At 50.1% G+C, this 24,790-nt stretch overlaps 4 non-coding genes across 4 annotated transcripts; all 4 read right to left on the bottom strand.

Moving 5' to 3' along the window:
• Nucleotides 1-65: 65 nt before the first annotated feature.
• Nucleotides 66-137, bottom strand: TRNAC-GCA (transfer RNA cysteine (anticodon GCA)). The gene has a single exon. It is a non-coding gene; the product is annotated as a tRNA-Cys (tRNA).
• Nucleotides 138-1,149: 1,012 nt separating this feature from the next.
• On the bottom strand, nt 1,150-1,221 carry TRNAC-GCA (transfer RNA cysteine (anticodon GCA)). The gene has a single exon. It is a non-coding gene; the product is annotated as a tRNA-Cys (tRNA).
• A 1,011-nt stretch (nt 1,222-2,232) lies between these two features.
• TRNAC-GCA (transfer RNA cysteine (anticodon GCA)) lies at nt 2,233-2,304 on the bottom strand. The gene has a single exon. It is a non-coding gene; the product is annotated as a tRNA-Cys (tRNA).
• Nucleotides 2,305-17,216: 14,912 nt separating this feature from the next.
• Nucleotides 17,217-17,288, bottom strand: TRNAC-GCA (transfer RNA cysteine (anticodon GCA)). Its single transcript has one exon. It is a non-coding gene; the product is annotated as a tRNA-Cys (tRNA).
• Nucleotides 17,289-24,790: the final 7,502 nt, after the last annotated feature.

Genomic DNA, 24,790 nt, shown 5'->3' on the forward strand with positions numbered 1-24,790 from the left:
CAAAGATGATCCGAAAGGAATTGATGAAAAGTCCCAACTACAAACAACAGAATCAAAATAGTCTGAGGGGACACCCGGATTTGAACCAGGGACCTCTTGATCTGCAGTCAAATGCTCTACCACTGAGCTATATCCCCAGCTTTTCAGAAAAATTAGAATGATATAATATCAGTACATCATGAAAGAGTGAGAGGATCATGCTAAGTTGTGCCGGAAAGTACAGGCTTGAAACTGTGGAACAGGAGAAGTAGTCCTTAATATTATTTATTAAAGTAAAACTGGATCATTTAAAAAACAGATTAATTTGTTTCATTGATATTTTATTTGAATAGGCAGTGGTACATAAGACCAATGCCTCTACATACAATGATTGTTTTGAAACATTCTTAAAGGGGAAGAGGTTTTTACGTGACGCATTATCATTTGATGATTGGTTACCACAATCACCGAGATGGTGGTGAAGTATGATTGTTTTTTGGCCAAATTACGGAGGAAAAACATTTCTACATACCACTACAATTCGGTATTTGGAAGGAACACCCAAACACCCCTTTCAAGTACCTTCGATTTAATACATCAAAAAAAGCCACTTTGTGCTTGCAACTGGCCTGATTCTTCAGACCAGCCTTCTTGCAACTGCAACGAGGGTTTGTACATCTTGCACGTAGGCAGAGCTTTCAAGGAGAAATTAAATAGTTCCTACGTTGCACAAAAATGAAGTGCTTCAAACAAGCACATACTTTTAATGCACAGGGAAAAGGTGGAATATATGTAAGACTGAGGACACAGGTGAAATGAGAAATAGACTGACTGCATCGCTGCACAGTATTCTAAGCCATTTCTTTAGTGCGGTTCAAGAACGCACCAAACAGTATAACAAATTTGTCAATTTGTTTCCTAGTCCATTCCCTTTCTTTAGTGCTGTAAAAGGAAGAGCCAAATTCAAAAAAAGATCAATGATCTTTCAGAAAGTTCCCAAAGGGAACACCAAGCCGAGTGTTAAAACTGCATTTACTCACAGGTTTTGAGCAGCAAACTCGGTAATGCTATTAAAGTGCAATATCCAAGGGAACACTGACTCTGTCATAGATGATCCAAAAGGAATTGATGAAAAGTCCCAACTACAAACAACAGAATCAAAATTGTGTGAGGGGACACCCGGATTTGAACCAGGGACCTCTTGATCTGCAGTCAAATGCTCTACCACTGAGCTATATCCCCAGCTTTTCAGAAAAATTAGAATGACATAATATCAGTACATCATGAAAGAGTGAGAGGATCATGCTAAGTTGTGCCGGAAAGTACAGGCTTGAAACTGTGGAACAGGAGAAGTAGTCCTTAATATTATTTATTAAAGTAAAACTGGATCATTTAAAAAACAGATTAATTTGTTTCATTGCTATTTTATTTGAATAGGCAGTGGTACATAAGACCAATGCCTCTACATACAATGATTGTTTTGAAACATTCTTAAAGCGGAAGAGGTTTTTACATGACACATTATCATTTGATGATTGGTTACCACAATCACCGAGATGGTGGTGAAGTATGAATGTTTTTTGGCCAAATTACGGAGGAAAACCATTTCTACATACCACTACAATTCGGTATTTGGAAGGAACACCCAAACACCCCTTTCAAGTACCTTCGATTTAATACATCAAAAAAAGCCACTTTGTGCTTGCAACTGGCCTGATTCTTCAGACCAGCCTTCTTGCAACTGCAACGAGGGTTTGTACATCTTGCACGTAGGCAGAGCTTTCAAGGAGAAATTAAATAGTTCCTACGTTGCACAAAAATTAAGTGCTTCAAACAAACACATACTTTGTATGGACAGAGAAGAGATGGAATATATGTAAGACTGAGGACACAGGTGTAATGAGAAATAGATTGATTGCATAGCTGCCCAGTATTCTAAGCCGTTTCTTTAGTGCGATTCAAGAGAGCACCAAACAGTATAACAAATTTGTCAATTGGTTTCATAGTCCATTCCCTTTGTTTAGAGCTGTGAAAGGTAGAGCCGAATTCCAAAATAGATCAATGATGTTTCAGAAATGTCCCATAGGGAATACCAAGCCCAGTGTAAAAAATGCAGTTACTCACAAGTTTTAATCAGCAACACTGTAATGGTATTAACGTGTAACATCCAAGGGAACACTGACTCTGTCAAAGATGATCCAAATGGGATTCATGAAAATTCCCAACTACAAACAGCAGATTCAAAATAGTATGAGGGGACACCCGGATTTGAACCAGGGACCTCTTGATCTGCAGTCAAATGCTCTACCACTGAGCTATATCCCCAGCTGTCAGCCAACATCAGAATGACAATATATCAGTACATCATGAAAGAGTGAGAGGATCATGCTAAGTTGTGCCGGAAAGTACAACCTTGAAACTGTGGAACTGTAGAAGTAGTTCTTAATATTATTTATTAAAGGAAAAATGGATCATTAAAAAAATATATGTATTTGTTTGATTGGTATTTTATTTGAATAGGTAGTGGTACATAGGACCAATGCCTGCACTTAAAATGTTTGTTTTGAAACATTCTCAAAGGGGAAGAGGTTTTTACGGGATACCTTATTGTTTCATGTTTGGTTACCACAATCACTCAGATGGTGATGAAGTATGATTGTTTTGGGCCACATTACGGTGGAAAAACATTTCTACATACCACTACAATTCGGTATTTGGAAGGTACACCCAAACACCCCTTTCACGGACCTTCGATTTAAAACATCAGAAAAAGCAACTTTGTGCTTGCAAATGGCCTGATTCTTCAGGCCAGCCTTCTTGCAACTGCAACAATGGTTCGTACATCTTGCACGTAGGCAGAGCATTTAAGGAGAAATTAAATAGTTCCTACGTTGCACAAAAATGAAGTGCTTCAAACAAGCACATACTTTTAATGCACAGGGAAAAGGTGGAATATATGTAAGACTGAGGACACAGGTGAAATGAGAAATAGACTGACTGCATCGCTGCACAGTATTCTAAGCCATTTCTTATGGCCGAGATACCCGCCACCCCCTCTCAACACAATCCCCAAGAATTGGGAAACCGGAAACAGTTCTTGAACTTTTGGAAGGCGGGAAGGGAGTCACCCTGCCCGGCCGTATTTATTAAAATATGAAACAAAAGAAAACATTAAAATAACAGTTTCATATAATGTACAATTTCATTTCCACATTACGATGTTGGCTAACCTTAACAGATCTCTAATACAAATGTTCTCCTAGCCGAACTAACATCCTACAAAACATTTGACTTGAAATTGTACATCCTAACGTTAAGGGCCAACGGCAAGGTCGTAACCGGTGTCAGATCCCTAAACCAGAAATACCCCCCTCACTTGTGAGAGGGGCGACCACACAGAGACGTACCTCAAGTGCATTTACCAATTTCCCTTTGTACTTGACGGGGGCCCAAATAAACTCGACGCCATTTAACGGTCGTTCGAGGACTCGTGTGAGGTGTCTAAAAGGTAGCGTAAACCCCCTCCCGCACCCCACACAACTTACCCATCTGCCGTCGCAGATGTCCTGGCCCCGGGAAATTCCCCAGGAGGGGCCGTAGCCCCTCCTATCCAGGAAGGGGCCTTGACCACCTTTCCTTTCCTTCCGGCGGCCTCTCCTTAGACAGGACCGCCTCCCCGTTGAGGGGCCAATTGGCCACCTCCCCCGCGCGCTCCCATCCGTAATGGGTGACGCCCCCTCATAGGGATCTTCCAATTACTGCTCACCGATCATGACCTTACCGCCCGACCAAAATAAATACGACAGTTCTACCTAAGTTACTAAGATCTATAAAGCAAAACAACATTTATTCTCAAGCGTAAATACTGATCAATCCTTGTTCAAAATTACTTTATTAGCAAAACATACTGAAAATAATCAATCTTTATTGCATCATTAAAAACTTTCACGACAATCATCACAACCTGTAAGAAAGCAGAGAAAACCAAAGATACTATATCAACTGTATTTACAACGAATCGCTGTCCTCAGGGGCTGGTGGGTGGGTCAAAATTGCTTTTCGTTCCGTCTCGAGCTCACGTGCAGCGGGGAGGTGCAGCTTCAGAGCACAGGAACAAGAGGATGCTTTGTTGGCTTCCGTTCCTTTTATCCGTCTTCAGGGTGGGCGTGAACCCGCCCCCGCCTGCCTCCAAGGGCGTGGCCGGCCGTGTTGGTGTCTAGGCCAGCCCACTCTAGGGCGGGAAAAAGGCGCGCCCCGGCTACGCCGCTTCGGGCATACCAGCCGAGACTCGCCTCCCGCCCAAGATGGCTTCCCGGGGGGATCGTGGTACTCGACCATACGTTCGGGGGGACCGATTGGTCGCCCCTTTCCATATGGCCGAGATACCCGCCACCTCCTCTCAACACAATCCCCAAGAATTGGGAAACCGGAAACAGTTCTTGAACTTTTGGAAGGCGGGATGGGAGTCACCCTGCCCGGCCGTATTTATTAAAATATGAAACAAAAGAAAACATTAAAATAACAGTTTCATATAATGTACAATTTCATTTCCACATTACGATGTTGGCTAACCTTAACAGATCTCTAATACAAAGGTTCTCCTAGCCGAACTAACATCCTACAAAACATTTGACTTGAAATTGTACATCCTAACGTTAAGGGCCAACGGCAAGGTCGTAACCGGTGTCAGATCCCTAAACCAGAAATACCCCCCTCACTTGTGAGAGGGGCGACCGCACAGAGGCGTACCTCAAGTGCATTTACCAATTTCCCTTTGTACTTGACGGGGGCCCAAATAAACTCGACGCCATTTAACGGTCGTTCGAGGACTCGTGTGAGGTGTCTAAAAGGTAGCGTAAACCCCCTCCCGCACCCCACACAACTTACCCATCTGCCGTCGCAGATGTCCTGGCCCCGGGAAATTCCCCAGGAGGGGCCGTAGCCCCTCCTATCCAGGAAGGGGCCTTGACCACCCTTCCTTTCCTTCCGGCGGCCTCTCCTTAGACAGGACCGCCTCCCCGTTGAGGGGCCAATTGGCCACCTCCCCCGCGCGCTCCCATCCGTAATGGGTGACGCCCCCTCATAGGGATCTTCCAATTACTGCTCACCGATCATGACCTTACCGCCACAGGCCGGATAGTTGACCGGCTATCCGGACCCCCCACAAAACACTCCTACCTAAAGGTCATGCTGTAAACTCCTTAACCATGCTATGAAGTCTCCTATGAGTAATTCGTTCCCCACCCGGGACAAATGAACACCGTCCCCCAAATACATACTGTCCCCTTTAATACAACCATGCGAAACAGAATGCAGTGTACTTGAACAAAACAATCTACTCATTTTATTATTAATTTTCCTTACTGAATGATTCAGCGCAGAAACAGAAATAGCCCCCGCCACACTTTGCGTGGGATCATATGGGACCATGCAATTGTGCACCCTGGAACTCTTCTCGCCAACCAACTTACCGTGGAAAGCATCGCCTCAAGAAGAAGTCGTCTACCAGTGGTCACCAAATCATTGCCCCCAAGATGTACTATGACTACAGATGGCGGTGACCTTGTCCGCCCTAACAAACCCTCGAAATATGATTGAAACTGGTCAATACAGAGCCCGCCCTTTCCGTAGAAGGACACACTGTACCCGTATTCCCCAGCCACGTGAATCATGTCACCTGCTTTGAATACGTCCGCGGCACGCCTCACGTATGAGTGGCCCACAACCCACACCTCCTTTTTCACAGCCGGTAATGTCTGACCGCTGGCCCCCCGGTGTCGGGTCGACTGGACAGTCCGCCCCGCCTCGTAGGCTTGCGCAACTGAAAACCAAACAAAAAACAAGAAGCGTGAGTACATCGTTACAGCTTCACAACATGTGCAACCGTACATACCTCTTATAACAGTTCGAGGACCAACGCCCCACACGTTTTATTTGATCAACATTCAGACCCCTGGCTGTAGCTTCCGTAGCAGCCCCTATCCGAAAGGAATGGGTCCCAAAGTCGCCGGGGTTCAAGCCCGCAGCAGAAATCGACATCGCAAGCACCCGCTGAAACTGAAACCTCGTCAGTGGGGTGGCGTCAGCGTGTCTTAACAAGGTCCCCCCCATGCTGCCGCCCTCTGCGCTAAATATGCTTCTACGCACCCAACAGGGCACATGGCAGACCCGGGGATCCTCTGGATGATTACACAGTCCCCGATTGCATCCTGATCGGATTTGGACTTTACAAACGAGACCGTCATCGTCTCCTCTCTGACCTGAATGTGTTCCCGGCACAGTCCCCCCATCGTATCCTGCTTGTTCTTTGCCACTAATTCGCTTACCCGCATAGCCCCATGGAATGCTAATGCAAATGCGGCTCGGAACAACACTGCTTCATACTGGGATGAACATGTTACCGGTAGCACGGATAATAACAGGGCCAACCTATCCAAACCTATCGGGTGCCTATCGTCTACTCTGCGACCCTCAAGGCGTTGCCACCCCCGTGGCGCTTTCTGCACAACGAAAGACGCTGTCGGGTCCTGGATCCCATGAGCCCTTGCCATGAAGGAAATGGCGGCCCGATGCCTCTGGGCCGTAGCTACTGACTTGCCTGCGTGACGTAAAGAGAGCAGGAATCTTACTACAGACTCTTCCAGACCCCAAAGCTCCCTCCCGGCAGTACCCAAAAAGGCCCAATAGGAACGGAACGCCCCTTCATATGCCTTCCTCGTCCTGGGTGCTAAACTCTCTCCCACGAGGTCTTGTAGTTCGGGGCACCGAGAGACCAGAGAGCTTCGGGAAAGGGTGCCGCCACCGGGTCCGCTGTGGGCAGAAAACCCCAGAAGGCCTGCATACGGAAACGAGAGAGCGCATCAGCCGCTTGGTTCATCACCCCCGGCACGTGCCGCGCCCTAAACAGTACATTTAGTTGCATGCACAACAACACAATTTCCTTGAGTAGTCTCAGAATCAATTTGCAACGTGCTGCCTGACTATTGATACACTCAACCACGGTCATGTTATCAGACCAGAAAACCACAGAGTGACCCCTAAACCCTTCTGGCCACGTTTTCAAGGCCACCAGAATAGGGAACAGTTCGAGAAAAGCAATGTTACCCGTCAACCCGCACTCATGCCACCATGACGGCCATTTTTGAGCCGACCATTGTGTACCCAATATGGCGCCAAAACCCACACTCCCCGCCGAGTCTGTCCATAGTCCCAACTCCTCGGAAGACACTGCTGGTTTATTCCAAACAATTCGACCATTGAAATCCACCAGGAATGCAATCCAAATGCGCATGTCCTGGCGAACCTCTGCCGAGAGTCTCGTACGATGATGTCCTTCCTTCAAGCCGACCATGGACTGTGCAATCGAGCGGGAAAAGGGGCGTGCCATCGGCATTACTCTTAGGGCAAAATTCAACTGACCTACCACCTGTTGCAATTGATGTAAGTTCACTTTCGTTGCACGAATACATGTCTCAAGGGATAACCTGAATTTTAACACCTTTTCTTTAGGTAAACGAAAACAACCTTCCACTGAGTCGAGCTCGATCCCCAGAAACTCGATTAAGGTCGAGGGACCCACCGTCTTACCTGGCGCCAATGGCACACCAAATTGATTCATTAGGACACAAAATTCATGTAAGGCCTGTCCACACTCAGAATCCCCGGCTGCCCCCAGAAACAGAAAGTCATCGAGATAGTGCATAACATGTTGAAAACCTGTCTTCCTCGTGAATACCCACTGCAGAAAACAACTGAATTTCTCGAAATAGGCACATGAAATCGAGCATCCCATTGGCATACATTTATCCATGTAATAGCGACCCTGAAACTGAAAACCAAGGAGACGCTGATCGTCTGGGTGTACCGGGAGCAACCGGAACGCTGACTCGATGTCCGATTTGGCCATCAGCGTCCCGGGCCCCAGGCGATTCAACATGGCAACGGCCTCATCGAAAGATGCGTACCGCACCGAACATACTTCCGGATCTATCGCGTCATTCACGGAAAGACCATGTGGGGCTGACAAATTGTGTATCAGCCGAAACTCACCCGGGTCCTTCTTGGGAACCACCCCTAGAGGAGAACACACAAAATTAGCAACTGGTGGCAAATCGAATGGACCGGCGACACGACCTCGAGTCACCTCCTTCCTAATCTTTAACTGCACCACCGCCGTGTGCTGTAAGACCGACATTTGATTCTTACAGTCCGGTACCCCCTGAAAATCCCCCACTGGGATGCGGAAACCATATGAAAACCCGTTCCGCAACACCCCAGCGGAAGCATAATCTGGGTATTCGCTGAGCCAAGGAATCATTGCCATGGTATCAATCGGGGTCGGTAAAGGCGCCCCTCGGACTATATTAGACCTGTTTGGCGCCTCCCTTACCACCGTTATCACCCGTTTTGGCTCTGCACATGGACTCAGGATGGGATGGCTGCCCGCATCCCCCACACTCATGTCTGAATTTGCATGACCCCTGGGGTCTGGTACATTTGCCCCTGTTAAAATTCCAACAGATCCCCCTTTTACCTGTGTTGCCACTCGGCTTCGTGTGGGACTCGTTACCTGTACCCGTCCGAAAGGGCGTCCCAGAGTTTTGGCGGGAGGATTCCCCCCCGTTACTCCCTACTAATGGCACCTTCAACATCCCTGTACTCTCCATTTTTTGCCAAGACACAGAGTCGTAACAGTCCCAGGATAACAACGGGTTGTGTTCCTTAGCTTTTCTAAACAGATTATCATAGCAGAACCACTGATTGCCCCCATATGCCACAGAATACTCCATAATACGTGACTGATAAATGGGTAACTCGGTCAACAACTCAGGTCTGCGCTCCCCCATGATGGAAGTAAAAATTCCCCACGCTCTGCCCCAAGTACCAATGGTCTCATCAACCTTAAAGGCGGCCATTTTAGCGCGCCAAACACTCGGATGCATAAGCTCCTTTTGACTCTTTACATGCTCGATCTCGTAATGGTCGGTAAGCAACGAAAACATGTTTACATATTTGTCCGCCCAAATCAATTCCTTGACTTCTAGTGGGACGTGCTGGGCAATCTTCTCCTTTCGAGAAGGTGCAGAGTCCCCCCCCGCAATCGGCAATGGCCGCTTACCTGAAGTAGACCCCACGCTTGTCGCCGAACTTGGGCCTGCTGTACTTCCAACCGCTGGGACCTGCGGGAGAACAGGAGATGGAGTCTTCGCAGCCTCCCTAGATTCCCGCAGTTGCCTCATCACTGCCCGGGCGTCGTCAGCCGTGGCGCCCTCGCTATCGTTTCCCAACCACGCTGCCAATTGCGCCGCTAACTCGGGGGGCATATCCTCCCTGTTCGCAGGGGTGACCACCACAGGGATTGGGTTCCCCCCCTTTGGCGCCGGGGTTGGCTCCTCCGCTTCGGGAACCGGGGTCTCCCCCCCAAGTGCTCCCCTTCTGGGCCTCTTGCTCTTTCCACCGGGAATTGTTCCCTGTAAAGGCCGTTTCGGTCCTCCCTCCCCGTCCTTAGCCTCAACCTTTCTCTTCAGATCGGCTATCTCCTTCATGAGCATGCGGAGCATCTCCTCGGTACCGACCCGCTTTCCGACCTTCTTGGGCATTCTTAGACGGGATATCTGTAAGACAAAAAGAGGGATTACAACGCGCAAAATTGCTCTTCGTTCCGTCTCAAGCTCACGTGCAGCGGGGAGGTGCAGCTTCAGAGCACAGGAACAAGAGGATGCTTTGTTGGCTTCCGTTCCTTTTATCCGTCTTCAGGGTGGGCGTGAACCCGCCCCCGCCTGCCTCCAAGGGCGTGGCCGGCCGTGTTGGTGTCTAGGCCAGCCCACTCTAGGGCGGGAAAAAGGCGCGCCCCGGCTACGCCGCTTCGGGCATACCAGCCGAGACTCGCCTCCCGCCCAAGATGGCTTCCCGGGGGGATCGTGGTACTCGACCATACGTTCGGGGGGACCGATTGGTCGCCCCTTTCCATTAGTGCGATTCAAGAAAGCACCAAACAGTATAACACATTTGTCAATTTGTTTCATAGTCCATTCCCTTTCTTTAGGTCTGTAAAAGGAAGAGCCAAATTCAAAAAAAGATCAATGATCTTTCAGAAAGTTCCCAAAGGGAACACCAAGCCGTGTGTTAAAACTGCATTTACTCACAGGTTTTGAGCAGCAAACTCGGTAATGCTATTAAAGTGCAATATCCAAGGGAACACTGACTCTGGAAAGGAGGCGACCATTCGGTCCCCCCGAACGTATGGTGGAGTACCACGATCCCCCCGGGAAGCCATCTTGGGTGGGAGGCGAGTCTCGGCTGGTATGCCCGAAGCGGTGTAGCCGGGGCGCGCCTTTTTCCCGCCCTAGAGTGGGCTGGCCTAGACACCGACGCGGCCGGCCACGCCCTCGGAGGCAGGCGAGGGCGGGTTTACGCCCGCCCTGAAGACGGATAAAAGGAGCGGAAGCCAAGAAAGCATCCTCTTGTTCCTGTGCTCTGAAGCTGCACCTCCCCGCTGCACGTGAGCTCGAGACGGAACGAAGAGCCAATTTTGAGCGTTGTAATCTTTCTTTTGTCTTACAGATATCCCGTCTGAGAATGCCCAAGAAAGTCGGAAAGCGGGTCGGTACCGAGCAGATGCTCCGCATGCTCATGAAGGAGATAGCCGATCTGAAGAAAAAGGTGGAGGCTAAGGACGGGGCGGGAGGACCGAAACGGCCTTTGCAGGGAGCAGTCCCCGGTGGAAAAAGCAAGAGGCCCAGAAGGGGAGCACTTGGGGGAGACACCCCGGTTCCCGATACCCCACGTGAGGAGCCAATCCCGGTGCCGAAAGAGGGGAATCCAATTCCTGTGGTGGTCACCCCCGTGAACAGGGAGGATATGCCCCCCGAGTTAGCAGCACAATTGGCAGCGTGGTTGGGAAAAGACAGCGAGGGCGCCACGGCTGACGACGCCCGGGCAGTAATGAGGCAACTGCGGGAATCTAGGGAGGCTGCGAAGGCAACATCTTCTGTTCCCCCACAGGTTCCGGCGGCTGGAAGTACAGCAGGCCCAAGTTCGACGACAAGCACGGGGTCTACTTCAGGTAAGCGGCCATTGCCGATTGCGGGGGAGGGGTCTGTACCTTCTCGAAGGGAGAAGATTGCCCAGCATGTCCCTCTAGAAATTAAGGAATTGATTTGGGCGGATAAGTATGTAAACATGTTTTCATTGCTTACCGACCATTACGAGATAGAGCATGTGAAGAGCCAAAAGGAGCTCATGCATCCGAGTGTTTGGCGCGCAAAAATGGCCGCCTTTAAGGTTGACGAGAACATTGGTACTTGGGGCAGAGCGTGGGGCATATTTACCTCCATCATGGGCGAGCGCAGGCCCGAGTTGCTGACCGAGTTACCCATTTATCAGTCACGTATTATGGAGTATTTTGTGGCATATGGGGGCAATCAGTGGTTCTGCTATGACAATCTTTTTAGAAAAGCTAAGGAACACAACCCATTGTTGACTTGGGATTGTTACGACTCCGTGTCATGGCAAAAAATGGAGAGTACAGGAATGTTGAAGGTACCATTGGTAGGGAGTAACGGAGGAGAATCTTCCCGCCAAAACTCTGGGACGCCCTTTCGGACGGGTGCAGGTAATGAGTACCACTCGAAACCGAGTGGCAACACAGGGAAAAGGGGGATCTGTTGGAATTTTAACAGAGGGAAATGTACGAGGCCCCAGGGGTCATGCAAATTCAGACATGAGTGTGGGGTGTGTGGGCAGCCATCCCATCCTGAGTCCTTGTGCAGAGCCAAAACGGGTGATAACGGTGGTAAGGGAGGCGCCAAACAGGTCTGATATAGTCCGAGGGGCGCCTTTACCTACCCCGATTGATACCATGGCAATGATTCCTTGGCTCAACGAATACCCGGATCATGCTTCCGCTGGGGTGTTGCGAAACGGGTTCTCATATGGTTTCCGCATCCCAGTGGGGGATTTTCAGGGTGTAGCAAACTGTAAGAATCAACTGTCGGTCTTGCAGCATGCGGCGGTGGTACAGGTAAAGATTGGGAAGGAGGTGACTCGAGGTCGTGTTGCCGGTCCATTCGATTTGCCACCAGTTGTTAACTTTGTTTGTTCCCCTCTAGGGGTGGTCCCCAAGAAGGACCCGGGTGAGTTTCGGCTGATACATAACTTGTCAGCCCCACGTGGTCTTTCCGTGAATGACGCGATAGACCCGGAAGTGTGTTCAGTGCGGTATGCATCTTTCGATGAGGCCGTAGCCATGTTGAATCGCCTGGGGCCCGGGGCGCTGATGGCGAAATCAGACATCGAGTCAGCGTTCCGGTTGCTCCTGGTACACCCAGACGATCAGCGTCTTCTTGGTTTCATGTTTCAGGGTCGCTATTACATGGATAGATGTATGCCAATGGGGTGCTCGATTTCATGTGCCTATTTTGAGAAGTTCAGTTGTTTTCTGCAGTGGGTATTCACAAGGAAGACAGGTTTTCAACATGTTATGCACTATCTCGATGACTTTCTGTTTTTGGGGGCAGCCGGGGATCCTGAGTGTGGACAGGCTTTACAGGAATTTTGTCTCTTAATGAATCGATTTGGTGTGCCATTGGCGCCAGGTAAGACTGTGGGGCCCTCGACCTTGATCGAGTTTCTGGGGATCGAGCTCGACTCGGTAGAAGGTTGTTTTCGATTACCCAAGGAGAAGGTGTTGAAATTCAGGTTATCCCTTGAGACATGTATTCGTGCAACAAAAGTAAACCTGCATCAATTGCAACGGGTGGTGGGGCAGTTGAATTTTGCCCTAAGAGTGATACCAATGGCGCGCACCTTTTCCCGCTCGATTGCACAAGCCATGGTCGGCCTGAAGGAAGGACATCACCGCACGAGACTCTCGGCAGAGGTTCGCCAGGACATGCGCATTTGGTTGGCATTTCTGGCGGATTTCAATGGTCGAATTGTCTGGAACAAACCAGCGGTGTCCTCCGAGGAGCTGGGCCTTTGGACAGATTCGGCGGGGAGTATAGGTTTTGGTGCCATATTTGGTACACAATGGTCGGCTCAAAAATGGCCGTCATGGTGGCATGAGTACGGGTTGACGAGTAACATTGCTTTTCTCGAACTTTTTCCTATTTTGGTGGCCCTGAAAACGTGGCCCGGGGGTTTCCGTGATCACTCTGTGGTGTTCTGGTCTGATAACATGACCGTGGTTGAGTGTATCAATAGTCAGGCAGCACGATGCAGATTGATTCTGAGACTGCTCAAGGAGATTGTGTTGTTATGCATGCAACTGAATGTACTGTTTAGGGCAAGACATGTGCCGGGGGTGATGAACCAAGCGGCTGATGCGCTTTCTCGTTTCCATATGCAGGCCTTTTGGGGTTTTCTGCCCTCAGCGGACCCGGTGGCGGCACCCTTTCCCGAAGCTCTCTGGTCTCTCGGTGCCCCGAACTACAAAACCTCGTGGGAGAGAGTTTAGCACCCAGGACGAGGAAGGCATATGAAGGGGCGTTCCGTTCCTATTGGGCCTTTTTGGGTACTGCTAGGGGAGAGTTTTGGGGTCAGGAAGAGTTTGTAGTACAATTTCTGCTCTCTTTACATCAGGCAGGCAAATCAGTAGCTACGGCCCAGAGGCATCGGGCCGCCATTTCCTTTATGGCAAAGGCTCATGGGATCCAGGACCCGACAGCGTCTTTCGTTGTGCAGAAAGCGCTACGTGGGTGGCAACGCCTTGAGGGTCGCAGAGTGGATGAGAGGCACCCGATAGGTCTGGATAGGTTGGCCCTGTTATCCTCCGTACTCCCTGCAACATGTTCATCCCAGTATGAAACTGTGTTATTCCGAGCCGCATTTGCGCTAGCATTCCATGGGGCTATGCGGGTAAGCGAACTAGTGGCGAAGAACAAGAGGGATACGATGGGGGGATTGTGCCGGGAGCACATTCAGGTCAGGGGGGAGACGATGACGGTCTCATTTGTTAGGTCCAAATCCGATCAAGGTGCAATCGGGGACTGTGTAATCATTCAGAGGATCCCCGGGTCTTCCATGTGCCCTGTGGTATGCATAGAGGAATATTTGGCGCAGAGGGTTGCAGCATGGGGGGGGACCTTCTTGAGACACGCTGACGCCACCCCACCCCACTGACGAGGTTTCAGTTCCAGAGGGTGCTTGCGATGTCGATTTCGGCCGCGGACTTGAACCCCGGCGAGTTCGGGACCCATTCCTTTCGGATAGGGGCTGCTACTGAGGCTACAGCCAGGGGTCTGAGTGTGGAACAAGTGAAACGTGTGGGGCGTTGGTCCTCGAACTGTTATAAAAGGTATGTGCGGTTGCACATGTTGTGAAGCTGTAATGATATACTCACGCTTCTTGTTTCTGTTTGATTTTCAGTTACGCAAGCTTACGAAGCGGGGCGGACTGTACAGTCGCCCCGACTCCTGGGGATCAGCGGTCAGAAATCACCGTCTGCGAATAAGGAGGTGTGGGTCGTGGGCCACTCATATGTGAGGCGTGCCGCGGACGTATTCAAAGCAGGTGATATGATTCACGTGGCTGGGGAATACGGGTACAGGGTGTCCTTCTACGGAAAGGGCGGGCTCTGTATTGACCAGTTTCAATTCTTTTTTGAGGGTTTGTTAGAGCAGACAAGGTCACCGCCGTCTATAATCATAGTCCATCTTGGGGGTAACGATCTGGTGGCCACTGGTAGACGACTTCTTCTTGAGGCAATGCTTTCCACAGTAAGTTGGTTGGCAAGGAGAGTTCCAGGGTGCACAATTGCATGGTCCCATATGATCCCACAGAAAGTGTGGCGGGGGGCTATTTCGGTTACTGCATTAAATCATTCAGTAAGGAAGATAAATAACAAAGTGAGTAGATTGTTTCGTTCAAATACACTGCATTCTGTTTCGCATGGTTGTATCAAAGGGGACAGTATGTATTTGGGGGACGGTGTTCATTTGTCCCGGGTGGGGAACGAGTTACTCATAGGAGACTTCATAGCATGGTTAAGGAGTTTACAGCATGACCTTTAGGTAGGAGTGTTTTGTGGGGGGTCCGGATAGCCGGTCAACTATCCGGCCTGTGGCGGTAAGGTCATGATCGGTGAGCAGTAATTCGAAGATCCCTATGAGGGGGCGTCACCCATTACGGATGGGAGCGCTCGGGGGAGGTGGCCAATTGGCCCCTCAACGGGGAGGCGGTCCTGTCTAAGGAGAGGCCGCCGGAAGGAAAGGAAAGGTGGTCAAGGCCCCTTCCTGGATAGGAGGGGCTACGGCCCCTCCTGGGGAATTTCCCGGGGCCAGGACATCTGCGACGGCAGATGGGTAAGTTGTGTGGGGTGCGGGAGGGGGTTTACGCTACCTTTTAGACACCTCACACGAGTCCTCGAACGACCGTTAAATGGCGTCGAGTTTATTGGGGCCCCCGTCAAGTACAAAGGGAAATTGGTAGATGCACTTGAGGTACGCCTCTGTGCGGTCGCTCCTCTCACAAGTGAGGGGGGTATTTCTGGTTTAGGGATCTGACACCGGTTACGACCTTGCCGTTGGCCCTTAACGTTAGGATGTACAATTTCAAGTCAAATGTTTTGTAGGATGTTAGTTCGGCTAGGAGAACCTTTGTATTAGAGATCTGTTAAGGTTAGCCAAACATCGTAATGTGGAAATGAAATTGTACATAATATGAAACTGTTATTTTAATGTTTTAATTTTGTTTCATATTTTAATAAATACGTTCGGAAAGGGTAACTCCCTTCCCGCCTTCCAAAAGTTCAAGAACTGTTTCCGGTTTCCCAATTCTTGGGGATGATTGTGTCGAGAGGGGGTGGCGGGTATCTCAGCCATATGGAAAGGGGCGACCATTCGGTCCCCCCGAATGTATGGTGGAGTACCACGATCCCCCCGGGAAGCCATCTTGGGCGGGAGGCGAGTCTCGGCTGGTATGCCCGAAGCGGTGTAGCCGGGGCGCGCCTTTTTCCCGCCCTAGAGTGGGCTGGCCTAGACACCGACGCGGCCTGGCACGCCCTCGGAGGCAGGCGAGGGCGGGTTTACGCCCGCCCTGAAGACGGATAAAAGGAGCGGAAGCCAAGAAAGCATCCTCTTGTTCCTGTGCTCTGAAGCTGCACCTCCCCGCTGCACGTGAGCTCAAGACGGAACGAAGAGCCAATTTTGACCCACCCACCAGCCCCTGAGGACAGCGATTCGTTGTGAATACAGTTGACATAGTATCTTTTTTGTTTTCTCTGTTTTCTTACAGGTTGTGATGATTGTCGTGAAATTTCTTAAGATGCAATAAAGATTGGTTATTTTCAGTATGTTTTGCAAATAAAGTAATTTGGAACAAGGATTGATCAGTATTTACGCTTGGTAATAAGTGATGTTTGCTTTGTAATCTTAGTAACTTAGGTAGAACTGTCGTATTTATTTTGGTCGGGCGGTAAGGTCATGATCGGTGAGCAGTAATTCGAAGATCCCTATGAGGGGGCGTCACCCATTACGGATGGGAGCGCTCGGGGGAGGTGGCCAATTGGCCCCTCAACGGGGAGGCCGTCCTGTCTAAGGAGAGGCCGCCGGAAGGAAAGGAAAGGTGGTCAAGGCCCCTTCCTGGATAGGAGGGGCTACGGCCCCTCCTGGGGAATTTCCCGGGGCCAGGACATCTGCGACGGCAGATGGGTAAGTTGTGTGGGGTGCGGGAGGGGGTTTACGCTACCTTTTAGACACCTCACACGAGTCCTCGAACGACCGTTAAATGGCATCGAGTTTATTGGGGCCCCCGTCAAGTACAAAGGGAAATTGGTAGATGCACTTGAGGTACGCCTCTGTGCGGTCGCTCCTCTCACAAGTGAGGGGGGTATTTCTGCTTTAGGGATCTGACACCGGTTACGACCTTGCCGTTGGCCCTTAACGTTAGGATGTACAATTTCAAGTCAAATGTTTTGTAGGATGTTAGTTCGACTAGGAGAACCTTTGTATTAGAGATCTGTTAAGGTTAGCCAAACATCGTAATGTGGAAATGAAATTGTACATAATATAAAACTGTTATTTTAATGTTTTAATTTTGTTTCATATTTTAATAAATACGGCCGGGAAGGGTAACTCCCTTCCCGCCTTCCAAAAGTTCAAGAACTGTTTCCGGTTTCCCAATTCTTGGGGATGATTGTGTCGAGAGGGGGTGGCGGGTATCTCAGCCATATGTCATAGATGATCCAAAAGGAATTGATGAAAAGTCCCAACTACAAACAACAGAATCAAAATAGTGTGAGGGGACACCCGGATTTGAACCAGGGACCTCTTGATCTGCAGTCAAATGCTCTACCACTGAGCTATATCCCCAGCTTTTCAGAAAAATTAGAATGACATAATATCAGTACATCGTGAAAGAGTGAGAGGATCATGCTAAGTTGTGCCGGAAAGTACAGGCTTGAAACTGTGGAACAGGAGAAGTAGTCCTTAATATTATTTATTAAAGTAAAACTGGATATTTTAAAAAACAGAATAATTTGTTTCATTGCTATTTTATTTGAATAGGCAGTGGTACATAAGACCAATGCCTCTACATACAATGATTGTTTTGAAACATTCTTAAAGCGGAAGAGGTTTTTACATGACACATTATCATTTGATGATTGGTTACCACAATCACTGAGATGGTGGTGAAGTATGAATGTTTTTTGGCCAAATTACGGAGGAAAAACATTTCTACATACCACTACAATTCGGTATTTGGTAGGAACACCCAAACACCCCTTTCAAGTACCTTCGATTTAATACATCAAAAAAAGCCACTTTGTGCTTGCAACTGGCCTGATTCTCCAGACCAGCCTTCTTGCAACTGCAACGAGGGTTTGTACATCTTGCACGTAGGCAGAGCTTTCAAGGAGAAATTAAATAGTTCCTAAGTTGCACAAAAATGAAGTGCTTCAAACAAACACATACTTTCTATGGACAGAGAAGAGATTGGAAAGGGGCGACCACTCGGTCCCCCCGAACGTATGGCAGAGTACCACGATCCCCCCGGGAAGCCATCTTGGGCGGGAAGCGAGTCTCGGCTGGTATGCCCGAAGCGGCGTAGCCGGGGCGCGCTTTTTCCCGCCCTAGAGTGGGCTGGCCTAGACACTGACGCGGCTGGCCACGCCCTCGGGGCAGGCCGGGGCGGGGTTACGCCCGCCCTGAAGACGGATAAAAGGGGACGCAAGACCAGAAGGCATCCTCTTGTTCCTGTGCTCTGAAGCTGCACCTCCTCGCTGCACGTGAGCTCGAGACGGGACGAAGAGCCAATTTTGAGCGTTGTAATCTTTCTTTTGTCTTTCAGATACTCTGTCGGAGAAATGCCCAAGAAAGGCGGGAAGAGTATGACGACTGAACAGATGCTTCGGATTCTCATGAAGGAGATGACCGAGCTGAAGAAGCGGGTGGCAGAGAGAGAGGGGGAAGGGGGGCCGGAACGTCCTCCGGCCGGAGCAGCTCCAGGAGGAAGAGCCAAGAGGCCAAGGAGGGGAGCAGCTGGGGGAGACGTCCCGGTTCCCTGTACCCCGCTCGAAGCGCCAACCCCAGTACCAGTGGAGGGGAATCCGATTCCAGTGGTGGTCACCCCTGTGTCCAATGAAGATATGCCGCCCGAACTGGCAGCACAACTAGCAGCGTGGTTGGGCGAAGGTAGTGAGGGCGCCACGGCTGTCGACGTGCAGGCGCTGATGAAGCAACTGCGTGAGAAACGGGATGCAGCCAAGGTGTCCGCGCCGGCTGGAATTGTTGACAAGCCACAAGGGACGATTACGACCGCAGAGGCAGCGTCCGGTGCAGGTAAGCGGCCATTGCCGATTGCGAGGGATGAGTCAGCACCCTCTCGTAGAGAAAGGTTGGGTCAACATGTGCCTTTGGCAATTAAAGAGAAGATTTGGGCGGGGGAATATGTGAACATCTTCTCGTTGCTTGTTGATCATTATGAGGTGGAGCATGTTAAAGGCCAGAAAGACCTCATGCATCCGAGTGTTTGGCGCGCAAAAATGGCCGCCTTTAAAGTGAATGAGAATATTGGCAATTGGGGCAAAGCATGGGGGATTTTTACGTCGATCTTGGGGGAACGTAGGCCCGAGTTGCTTTCCGAGTTGCCGACCTATCAGTCGCGAATCATGGGGTACTCGACATCACACCAGGGTAACCATTGGTTCTGCTACGACAATCTTTTTAGAAAGGCTAAAGAGCATAATAAAAGTTTAACCTGGGATTGTTATGATTCTTTGACATGGGATAGAATGAAGGAGACAGGTATGTTGAAAATGCCATTGGTAGGGAGTAATGTTGGCGAATCCTCCCGCCAAAATGCGGGGACGCCCTTTCGATCAGGTACGGGTACCGACGATTACTCGAGACCTGCCGGCAATACAGGAAAAAGGGGGTTCTGCTGGAATTTCAACAGAGGTAAATGTACTAGGCCCCAGGGATCGTGTAAATTTAAACACGAATGTAGTGGGTGCGGGTCGTCCCATCCTGAGTCCACGTGCAGAGCCAAAACGGGTGATAACGGGGGTAGAGGAGGCGCCAAACAGGTCTAACATAGTCCGAGGGGCGCCTTTACCTACCCCGATTGATACCTTGGCGATGATTCCATGGCTCAGCGAATACCCGGATCGTACTTCTGCTGGGGTGCTGCGGAACGGTTTTTCGTATGGTTTCCGCATCCCAGTAGGGGACTTTCAGGGTGTGGAAAAGTGTAAAAATCAACTTTCGGTCCTGCAGCATGCGACCGTGGTACAAGATAAAATCCGGAAAGAGGTTACTCGAGGTCGGGTCGCCGGCCCGTTTAGTGTACCCCCGGTGCAGAATTTTGTTTGTTCTCCTTTAGGGGTGGTCCCCAAGAAGGACCCGGGTGAGTTCCGACTGATTCATAATTTATCAGCTCCACGTGGTCTTTCTGTGAACGAGGCGATAGACCCGGAAGTGTGTTCGGTGCGGTACGCATCCTTTGATGAGGCCGTAGCCATTTTGAATCGCCTGGGGCCCGGGGCGCTGATGGCAAAGTCAGATATCGAGTCAGCGTTCCGGTTGCTCCCGGTACACCCAGACGACCAGCGTCTCCTGGGTTTCATGTTTCAGGGTCATTATTACATGGATAGGTGTATGCCGATGGGGTGCTCTATATCTTGTGCCTATTTCGAGAAATTCAGTAGTTTTCTACAATGGGTCTTCACAAAGAAGACGGGTTTCCAACATGTAATGCATTACCTTGATGATTTTTTGTTCCTTGGGGCAGCCGGGGATCTCGAATGTGGCCAGGCCTTGGCCGAATTTTGTGTGTTAATGAAGCAGTTTGGTGTGCCATTGGCACCAGGTAAGACGGTGGGTCCTGCGACTTGCCTCGAGTTTCTGGGGATCGAGTTAGACTCCAGTGAAGGTTGTTTTCGTTTACAGCTGACAAAGTGTTGAAATTCAGGGCAGCCCTGCAGATGTGTGTAAATGGATCCAAAGTTACGCTGCATCAATTACAGCAGTTAGTGGGACAGTTGAATTTTGCCCTGAGGGTTATACCGATGGCCCGCCCCTTTTCCCGTTCAATTGCCCAAGCTATGGTCGGCCTAAAGGAGGGTCATCATCGCACGAGACTATCGGCTGAGGTCCGCCAGGACATGCGCATTTGGTTAGCATTTCTGGCGGATTTTAATGGTCGAGTCGTCTGGAACAAACCGGCCGTGTCCTCTGAAGAGCTGGGGCTATGGACAGATTCGGCAGGTAGCATAGGTTTTGGTGCCATCTTCGGCACAAAATGGTCGGCACAAAGGTGGCCGGCATGGTGGCATGACAATGGACTGACAACTAATATTGCTTTCCTGGAACTTTTTCCCATTTTGGTGGCCCTGAGAACCTGGCCCGTAGGGTTCAAAGATCACTCTGTGGTATTTTGGTCTGACAATATGACCGTGGTCGAGTGCATCAATAGCCAGGCAGCACGATGTAAACTGATTTTAAGACTGCTCAAAGAAATTGTTTTACTGTGTATGCAACTGAATGTGCTATTCAGAGCACAACATGTCCCGGGGGTAATGAATCGGGCGGCTGATGCACTGTCTCGTTTTCAAATGCAGGCTTTCTCGGGTTTCCTTCCCACAGCGGACCCGGAGCCGGCACCCTTTCCCGAAGCTCTCTGGTCTCTCGGTGCCCCGAACTTCGTCACCTCGTGGGAGAGAGTCTAGCACCAAGAACGAGGAAGGCATATGAAGGGGCGTTTCGGTCCTATTTAGCCTTTTTGGGGTCTGGTAGAGAGGGGTTTTGGGGCCACGAGGAATGGGTAGTGAATTTTATGATGTCCTTACGTAGGGCTGGGAAATCGGTGGCTACGGCCCAGAGGCATCGGGCTGCCATTTCCTTTGTTGCCAGGGCTCATGGTATCCAGGACCCGACAGCGTCTTTCGTTGTACAGAAAGCGCTGCGTGGGTGGCAACGCCTTGAGGGTCGCAGAGTAGATCAGAGGCGCCCGATAGGTTTGGATAGGTTGGCCCAGTTGTTGGCCACACTCCCTGCCACATGTTCATCTCAGTTTGAGACGGTGTTGTTCCGGGCCGCTTTTACGCTGGCATTTCATGGGGCGATGCGGGTAAGCGAGTTGGTGGCAAGGAACAAACAGGATGTGACAGGGGGTTTGTGCCGGGAACACGTTCAGATCAGAGGAGAGACAATGACTGTATCCTTTGTCAGGTCCAAGACCGATCAAGGTGGGATGGGTAACTGCATAATCATACGCAGGATTCCCGGGTCCTCCATGTGTCCGGTAAAGTGTTTAGAAGACTACCTAGCACGAAGGGTGACATCATGGGGGGGGACCTTGTTGAGACACGCGGACGCCACCCCACTGACAAAATTTCAGTTTCAGCGGGTGCTTGCGATGTCAATTGCCGCTGCGGGCTTGAACCGGGGCGAGTTTGGGACCCATTCCTTTCGGATAGGGGCTGCTACAGAAGCTACAGCTAGGGGTCTTAATGTTGAACAAGTGAAACGAGTGGGGCGTTGGTCCTCCAATTGTTATAAGAGGTATGTGCGGTTGCACATGTTGTGAAGCTGTAATGATGTACTCACGCTTCCTGTTTTTGTTTGGTTTTCAGTTGCGCAAGCCTACGAGGCGGGGCGGACTATGCAGTCGACCCAACACCGGGCCAGCGGTCAGACATCACCGGCTGTGAAAAAGGAGGTGTGGGTCGTGGGCCACTCATACGTGAGGCGTGCCGCGGACGTATTCAAAGCAGGTGACATGATTCACGTAGCTGGGGAATACGGGTACAGTGTGTCCTTCTACGGAAGAGGCGGTCTCTGTATTGACCAGTTTCAAGCATTCTTCGAGGGTTTGTTAGGGCGGAAGAGGTCACCGCCGTCTATAGTCATAGTACATCTAGGGGGCAATGATTTGGTCACCACCGGTAGACGACTTCTCCTGGAGGCAATGCTTTCCACTGTAAGTTGGTTGGCGAGGAGAGTTCCGGGGTGCACAATTGCGTGGTCCCATATGATCCCACGAAAGGTGTGGCGGGGTGCTATTTCTGTTCCTGCTTTGAATCATTCTGTTAGAAAGCTTAATAACAAAATGAGTAGGTTGTTCCGTTCCAGGACATTGCATTCTATTTCGCATGGCTGTATTAATGATGACAGTATGTATTTGGGGGATGGTGTGCATTTGTCTCGGGTGGGGAATGAGTTACTCATAGGAGACCTCTTAGCATGGTTAAAAACGTTATAACATGACCTTTAGGTAGGAGCTTTGTGGGGGGTCCGGATAGCCGGTCAACTATCCGGCCTGTGGCGGTAAGGTCATGATCGGTGAGCACTAATTGGAAGATCCCTATGAGTGGGCGTCACCCAACACGGATGGGAGCGCTCGGGAGAGGTGGCCATTGGCCCCTCAATGGGGAGGCGGTCCCTTCTAAGGATGGGTCGCCGAAAGAAAGGAAAGGCGGTCAAGGCCCCTTCCTGTGTAGGAGGGGTTACAGCCCCCTCCTGTGGAATTTCCCGGGGCCAGTGACGTCTGCGACGGCAGATGTGGTAAGTTGTGGGGGGTTTGGCGGGGGGTCTACGCTACCTTCTAGATACCTCACACGAGTCCTCGAACGACCTTTAAGTGGCGTCGAGTTTTATTGGTGCCCCCGTCAAGTCAAGGGAAATTGGTAGTTGCACTTGAGGTACGCCTCTGTGCTGTCGCCCCTCCCAAGTGGGGGGGGTATTTCTGGTTAGGGATCTTGACACCGGTTACGACCTTGCCGTTGACCCTTAAACGTTAGGATGTACAATTTCAAAATTGCAAGTCAATGTTTTGTAGGATGTTAGTTCGGCTAGGAGAACCTCTGTATTAGAGAATCTGTTAAGGTTAGCCAAACATCGCAATGTGGTAATGAAATTGTACATTAATATGAAACTGTTGATTTAATGTTTTAATTTTGTTTTAATAAATACGGCCGGGGAGGGTCACTCCCTCCCTCTTCCAAAAACTTCAAGAACTGTTTCTGGTTTCCCTCCTTTGGGGGATTGTGTTGAGAGGGGGTGGCGGGTATCTCAGCCATATGGAAAGGGGCGACCACTCGGTCCCGCCGAACGTATGGCAGAGTACCACGATCCCCCCGGGAAGCCATCTTGGGCGGGAAGCGAGTCTCGGCTGGTATGCCCGAAGCGGCGTAGCCGGGGCGCGCTTTTTCCCGCCCTAGAGTGGGCTGGCCTAGACACTGACGCGGCTGGCCACGCCCTCGGGGCAGGCCGGGGCGGGGTTACGCCCGCCCTGAAGACGGATAAAAGGGGACGCAAGACCAGAAGGCATCCTCTTGTTCCTGTGCTCTGAAGCTGCACCTCCTCGCTGCACGTGAGCTCGAGACGGGACGAAGAGCCAATTTTGACCCACCCACCAGCCCCTGAGGACAGCCAGTTGTTTTGAATAAAAGTTGATGGATAATTCTAAATTCGTTACAGGTTGTGGTATTATCGTGTTGATTTTGAGTATGTAATAAAGAATGGTCTATGTCATTTATGTTTTATGATTAAAGAAATTCGGCTTTAGTGTTCATTTATAAGCATGCTTTAATACGCTCGTAGTAGCCAATGTTTTTTGTTTTTAGTTTAGTAGGTTAGTTAGCATTGTCGTATTTATTTTGGTCGGGCGGTAAGGTCATGATCGGTGAGCACTAATTGGAAGATCCCTATGAGTGGGCGTCACCCAACACGGATGGGAGCGCTCGGGAGAGGTGGCCATTGGCCCCTCAACGGGGAGGCGGTCCCTTCTAAGGATGGGTCGCCGAAAGAAAGGAAAGGCGGTCAAGGCCCCTTCCTGTGTAGGAGGGGTTACAGCCCCCTCCTGTGGAATTTCCCGGGGCCAGTGACGTCTGCGACGGCAGATGTGGTAAGTTGTGCGGGGTTTGGGGGGGGGTCTACGCTACCTTCTAGATACCTCACACGAGTCCTCGAACGACCTTTAAGTGGCGTCGAGTTTTATTGGTGCCCCCGTCAAGTCAAGGGAAATTGGTAGTTGCACTTGAGGTACGCCTCTGTGCTGTCGCCCCTCCCAAGTGGGGGGGGTATTTCTGGTTAGGGATCTTGACACCGGTTACGACCTTGCCGTTGGCCCTTAAACGTTAGGATGTACAATTTCAAAATTGCAAGTCAATGTTTTGTAGGATGTTAGTTCGGCTAGGAGAACCTCTGTATTAGAGAATCTGTTAAGGTTAGCCAAACATCGCAATGTGGTAATGAAATTGTACATTAATATGAAACTGTTGATTTAATGTTTTAATTTTGTTTTAATAAATACGGCCGGGGAGGGTCACTCCCTCCCTCTTCCAAAAACTTCAAGAACTGTTTCCGGTTTC

Source organism: Lissotriton vulgaris, chromosome 1_1, assembly GCF_964263255.1.
Source record: "Lissotriton vulgaris chromosome 1_1, aLisVul1.2, whole genome shotgun sequence".
NCBI classification, from domain to species: domain Eukaryota; kingdom Metazoa; phylum Chordata; class Amphibia; order Caudata; family Salamandridae; genus Lissotriton; species Lissotriton vulgaris.